This window comes from Calidris pugnax, unplaced genomic scaffold, assembly GCF_001431845.1.
Source record: "Calidris pugnax isolate Ruff unplaced genomic scaffold, ASM143184v1 scaffold145, whole genome shotgun sequence".
NCBI classification, from domain to species: Eukaryota; Metazoa; Chordata; class Aves; order Charadriiformes; family Scolopacidae; genus Calidris; species Calidris pugnax.
In genome coordinates this window covers 915,328-922,156 of record NW_015090939.1, presented here as the reverse complement: position 1 = coordinate 922,156, position 6,829 = coordinate 915,328, and positions in this window count along the sequence as shown.

The window sequence follows — 6,829 nt, the reverse complement described above, 5'->3', positions numbered from 1 at the left end:
AGCCCTGGGTGGGTTTCACCCTAATTAGCAGCCCCTTCGTTTCTCAGAGGGGTGCTGGGAAAGCCCTGCCTGCCTGGAAAAGCCTCCAGCACCAAAGCAGGGGCTTTGCTGCAATCCTGGTTTTTGTTCAAGGATGGTTTGGAACCCCTCGGTGTCTGTTTTAGGGCTCACCCAAAAGCAGCGTTGCCTCCTGGCTGGAAAAGGGATGCTGCTGGGTGGGATGGGACAGCGGGGAGGATGGGAACTGCCCCTGGGTAGTGCTTGTGCCTCAGTTTCCCCATCAGTAAAACAGAGATAGGATGGAGGACACAGCCCTGGGAAAGGAGGTGAAGGGACCAGGGTCACGAAATCATGGGATCGCCAGAGTTGGAAGGGAACTTCTAGAGATCCTCTAGTCCAACCCCCCTCCCAAAGCAGAGCAGGATCCCATCCAGGTGGGTCTTGGAGATCTCCAGAGAAGGGGACGTCAATGGTTTTGGGTCTTCCCAAGGCCATTGCCATGGCCAAGCTGTTGCAAAGTGCCTTTAGCAGAGGGAAGGCTGTGACAAAGCCACACCAGGAGCTTCTCGCTGGCAGTTTGGGGGTTGGAAAGCTCACCCCGAAAAGGGGATTCAGCCCCACCATTCCCCCAGGGCCTTGCAGCCTGGTACCCTTGAGCATCACCTCGGCGGCGGCGGCGCAGGAGCCTTTTTTTTCTGCGAGCCCTCAGCACCACCTAGTGTTCCCAAATATTCCTGGGGTTCAGTTCTGCACACCCGAGACACATCTGGCCACATGACACCTCTTAGGTCCCCATCGGATTGTTGGTCTCCTGGTTCCCCAAGGTGGGGGACAGCAGCATCATCCCACAACCCTCGTCCCTGCATCCGCAAGGACCCCACAGACAGAACATTTGCTGCCTCTTTCCTCCCATTTAACACCACAAATCCCTTCTGCCAGCTCTCAGGCTGCTCCCCCAAAACCCCCAGCACCCTCTTCCCACCCCTCAAAAGCATCCTCCTCCCTGGGCACGGATTTTTTGGGGCTGCTGAAATGCTTCTCTTCTGCAGAGCTTGGGGAGCTGCTGGTTTGTAGCACGTGGGGGTTGGATTTCTCTCGCTAAAGGTCAATAAATAACAGGTTTTGAATTTGCCTTTGTCCCCAGGTGTGGGTTGTTTTGGGGTTTTTTTGATGAAATGCAGCATTTAGGAATGATGGGGATGCTGAACATGAGCAGAAATCACAAAGGTTTGCTCAGGAAAGGGAGTTGGAGCTGGAGTGCTGGGGAGGAGGGTAACCATGGGCAAAAATTGTAACCCATGATAAATATGGGGAAGAAGGAAAAGTAAATATCAGCATTTTCCCAAGCCTAATTAAAAAAAAAAAGAAGAGTTCAGCTTTAACGTGCCAAGATGACGAACTAATTTTCCCCTCTCTCTTTTCAGATGGAAGTACCCACCACATCTGTTCCTGCCCACGCCTCGCGGCTCTGTGTCCCCAGTAACCCCACCAGGAGCCAGAGATGTTTAGGGTGCTGCACCTGGGGAGGAATAACCCCCCCAAACCAGGACAGGTTGGAGGTGACCTGCTGGAGAGCAGCTCAGAGGACAAAGACCTGGGAGTCCTGGTGGACAACAGGATGCCCATGAGCCACCAATAGGCCCTGGTGGCCCAAGATGGGTGCCCCCCAAGATGCTGCTCTGCCCTGGGGAGGCCCCAGCTGGAGCACTGGGACCAGTTCTGGGCTCCCCAGTTCCAGAAGGACAGGGAACTGCTGGAGAGGGGACAGCAGAGGCTACAGAGATGATGAGGGGCCTGGAGCATCTCTCTGCTGAGAAAAGGCTGAGGGACTTGGGTCTTTTTAGTCTGGAGAAGAGAAGACTGAGGGGGGATCTGATCAACACCTATAAATACTTGAAGGGTGGGTGTCAGGAGGATGGGGCCAGGCTTTTTTCAGTGGTGCCCAGGGACAGGACAAGAGGAAATGGGCACAAACTTGAACATAAGAAGTTCCACCTAAAGATGAGGAGGAACTTCTTTGCTGTGAGGGTGGCAGAGCCCTGGCAGAGGCTGCCCAGGGAGGTGGTGGAGTCTCCTTCTCTGGAGACATTCAAACCCCACCTGGACACATTCCTGTGGGACCTGCTCTGGGTGGCCCTGCTCTGGCAGGGGGTTGGACTGGATGATCTCCAGAGGTCCCTTCCAACCCCAGGTGATTCTGTGATTCTGGCTCCAGGTGTTCAAGATCAACCTATCCCCAAATGAATGCCACTTGCTTTAAGAGGTGACGTGGGCTGGGGAGGTGACATTCCTTCCTCTGCCACCAAGATGTGCCCTTGCTCCACTCCCAGCTTGAAGGAGAGGGGGGCGAAACCACAAAATCAGACCTTTGGGACGTTTTTTGGGTTGTTTTTTTTTTTTGCTGTGCCCTTCCTCTGCCTGCACCAGCTCCCTGTAAAAGGGCCTGGGAGAAAATGGCAATTTATTTAGCCGAGAAGTGCTGCAGCTGAGAGAAATGATCACTGCAAATTAAAAAAAAAAAAAAAGAAAAAAATCACTGCAGAAATAAAACAGAGCAGCTCCCAGGGGAGCTGGGATTTTTTTAAATTTTAAGATTTAAATTTTCCTGCCTCCCAGGGGCCATATCGATGGCCTGGCCCTCAGACACCTGTGGGCAGGGGCTGCCCACCTGTACCTCTCCTGGTGGGGTCATGCAGGTGTTCTCCCCTCTCTGATGCCAGGATGGAGCTGGTTTCATGGAGAACGTTGTTGCCTGCCTCCTTCTTTCACTCCACGTCAGCTGTAAGTTATTTTTTTTCTCCTGCTTGCCCCTGTTAGACTTTCCCAGAGTTTTGCCCACTTTTTGATGCAATACCTTTAAGCTTCATCACCTCTCCCTGTATCTCCCTTTCCCTGTTTTCCTGCTCTCTTTCTCTTACATTTCTTTCATCTGGCTACACAATTTGCTTTTTAATGGTCTCCTGTCCCTGATTAGAGCTTTTGCCTTGTCCAAGCTGTGCTGCCATCCAGCTGGGATGGATGCAGTTTGAATCACATCGTGGCTGAGCCCTCCCTGCTTTTATTTAATTCCAGTCCCCTCTTGTCTGTTTTTACCCAGCCGGGGTCTGAGATCTGGTCACGGGGGGGTCTGTAATAGAAACCTTGGGGGTTTTTTGGGTTTTTTTCTTCACTTATGTCTGATTTCTCTGCCAAGCCTGTCCCCAGAGCAGTCCCTGTTCGGCCCGGGTCACGGGGGGGTCTGTAATAGAAACCTTGGGGGTTTTTTTGGGTTTTTTTCTTCACTTATGTCTGCTTTCTCTGCCAAGCCTGTCCCCAGAGTGATCTCCGTTCGGCCCTGCTGTGCGTGGATGCTGTTTTTACTCTCTGCAGATGTGCCATGTCGGATTTGTTCATCTTCTCCCTTTTGCCATCTGGCAAACTCCTTCCTCGGGAGCAAGAATTAGGTTGCGTTTCAAGTGGGACTTCAACGGGTCCCTCCTTGTCTCCTTTGCTGATTCTCAGTTTGCCCCTCCCCAGGGCTCTTTTCGCTCCCATTCCCACCCAGCGTGGGGACTAAAGGGTGAGGAGCAAATGGTGCAGGTGGTAGCTTGAAGGGAAGGCACTGGGGACATCTCGTTGCCCCTTCCAGTCCCTCAAGGGGCTCCAGGAAAGCTGGGGAGGGACTCTTGGTCAGGGAGGGGAGCCACAGGACGAAGGGGGAAGGGTTTGACACTAAAAGAGGGGAGATGGAGCTGAGATGTGGGGAAGAACCTCTTTGCTGTGAGGGTGGGGAGAGCCTGGAATAGAAGCTGTGGCTGCCCCATCCCTGGAGGGGTTGAAGGCCAGGTTGGAGGGGGCTTGGAGCAACCTGGTGTGGTGGGAGGTGTCCCTGCCCAGGGATTTGATGATCTTTAAGGTCCCTTCTAACTCCCTTCTAACCATTCTTTGGTTCTAAGAGATCTCAGGATGCTTTGAAGGGATCCTTCCCTGGGTACCAGGAAGGCTGATGATCTGTAGGAGGTGGCTTATTTGGTGGCTGGATGACAGCTGAGGGAGCTGGGATTGTTCAGCCTGGAGAAGAGAAGGCTCCAGGGAGACCTTATAGCGGCCTTTCATTATCTGAAGGGTGCCTATAGAAGAGCTGGGGAGGGACTCTTTGCCAGGAAGGGTAATGATAGGACAAGGGGAAACGGTTTTAAATTGGAAGAAAAAAGATTCAGATTAGATCTCAGGAAGAAATTTTTGACTCTGAGGGTGGTGAGACACTGGAACAGGTTGCCCAGGGAAGTTGTGGATGCCCCATCCCTGGAGGGGTTGAAGGCCAGGTTGGAGGGGGCTTGGAGCAACCTGCTCTAGTGGGAGGTGTCCCTGCCCAGGGCAGGGGGGGTGGAACTCGATGATCTTTGAGGTCCCTTCCAACCCAACCCATTCTATGATTCTATGATGTGACCATTGTCCCACAGATACATTGCCTGTGGTGGGTGCCAAGGTTTCCCCTGGCCCCATGCACGGGTGCAGGAGGGGAGGGAAAGGAAAAGAAGGTGTAATTATCCTGGATGGAAAACACATTGCTCTCCCAGCGAGGGACCTCCTAAATACCCATGTCTGGATGAGTGTGCCTGCAGAGAGCCAGCTCTCCAGGTTGTCCCCTGATTTTCCTGCATCTTAAAATTGCAACCCGGGCAGCTCCTCTCTCCCAACGCGTGTCCACCCAGCAGAGGACTCTGCCACCCATCCCTTCTGCCAGCACACGATAACGAGGGAGCTAATTCCCCAGCTCTGACACCTCTTCATTTACAGATTTTTTTTTTTTTTTTAACAGAAAAATTCCCCCCCTGATTTCTCTGAGCAATTTATTCAGAGCTAATTTACCCATCTCTCCCTCCTTTTCTCTCTGGAGGCTCCAGCCTGTGTCTGACACTGCATCCTCGGAGATGGCAGGTACCAAAGAGCACGTTCTCCTCCCAGAGAGCATCCTGAGGTGTTTCCCAGGGCAGCAAACTCCTATTTTCCAGCAAACCCTGCAGATTTGGGTGTCGGTGGGGCCGGCAGGTTGCTGTTTTGCTGTCAGAGTTCCTTAGGGGCTGCAGCTCTGCGTGGGACAGGGCAGGGAGAAAAACAGCCATCAGGAGGTGGAAAATCAGAGATGGGCAGGACACAAACCTCAAAAATTCCTACAACTGGGACTGTGATTTTTTATTTTTTTATTTTATTTTTTTATTTTATTTTTTTCCCCCAGGATGGATTTCATGTGAAGGCAATAAGATTCAGAAAAGCTGTTAATCAGGACTCGGGCCCTGGGTTTTGTATTTTTTTGTGTGTGTGTGGTGCAACGTGGGGACCAGGGCTCCCCCCCACCTCCAGAGATGACCCCGTGCCAAAATCTGGGCACGGTTGAGATGAGTTCCAGCCTTTGCATGGGATTTCAAGGCTGTTTAAAGAACAGCGAGGGGTTTTGAGCTCTAGTGAAGATGGGGCTATAAATTAGAGCTGATTTCGTGTTCTGTGGTGTTTTATGGGTTGCTCTGGACCACATGGAAAGGCGAAGCTTTGCTGAGGTTGAACCTCCAGCTCAGGGATGGTCTTTACTGCCATAAATACAGATGGAGAGGTTATTTGTTTCCGTCTAGTAAGGTCCATCCCCACCCACACCCCGCGGTTTCGCTCTGCAAATATTTGATGGTGCAAATTTCCTGGTAGCTGAGAAACACCCGACGCGGCGCAGGGGAGCGTTGGGAATGGGCAAGCTTCCATTTCTGAGCCAGGTTTAGCTAAAGGTCTGGGTTTTTTTAGCTAAACTCAGGTTTTTTGAGATGAAAGGAGCCGTGGGATTTATGTACCAAGTCCAGCAACTTCACCACTAATCACCATTATTTCTACATGGCCTTTTTTTGCTTCAGTTGTATTTTTGGACCTATATTTTTTCCCTATATCTAGGGAATATCCCCTATATTTTTTTTTTCCCCATGAGCTTGCACACAGAGGCAGCAAATCCCCAGTGAAATAATTCTTCATGTTTCCAGCCCCCCCCATCCCACCTCTTGTTTTCCTCCCATTTGTTTCTCACCTTGGTTTCAGGTGTGGAGATTTTTGGGGGTAAAGCCTCCCATGTGCCTGATTTATTCTGATTTATTCCAGGGCCTGCAGGACAGGCATTAAAATGGCAGGAGGCTCCTAGGACATTCATGGGCCAATTTAATGGAGGAGCTTCCAAGCTACAAAAAAAAAAAAAAATTAAAAAAAAATAAATGCCTGGAGCTTGGCTTTTGCATCTGGAAAATTTGAATTGCCCCACCTGAAAAAACATGCACAGTTTGGGCATCCAAACCCCACCACTGATAAAAATCAGTGGTGGGAGGATGCCTGGGGGGTGCTTCCTCCCTTCCAGCAGAGCCCACCCCTCCCCGAGCAGTGAGAAAGGGTGAATTAATGGATAATTATTTTTACAAGAAGTCACCTGTTTAAACAACAGCGCCAGGACAGGGTGAGGGAATAGAATTTGATTCTAATAAATCAAAATCTTAATAATAATAATAAAAAAAATAAAGACAGGGGGTTGCCAGACAGCGCTTTTAAGCGTGAAGTCATTTATAAAACGGGGTGGAAATGTTTAAAACGTTAAAATTGGTCTTTCTTACTGCAAATTCCCTGGGGCAGGTGTGTTTGCTCTCAGTGATGGAAGTACCTGAGCTGCTCTGTGAAAGCGAGTTAAAGGCAGGGCCGTTGCACAGAAGGCTCTGTCAGTCCTTCTTTTACAAATAGCGATAATAACGCTTACCTCCCTCCCAAGGGCGTCGTGGGGGTTAATTATTTAACATTCGTAAAGCACTCGCAGGGCTGGAGATGAAAG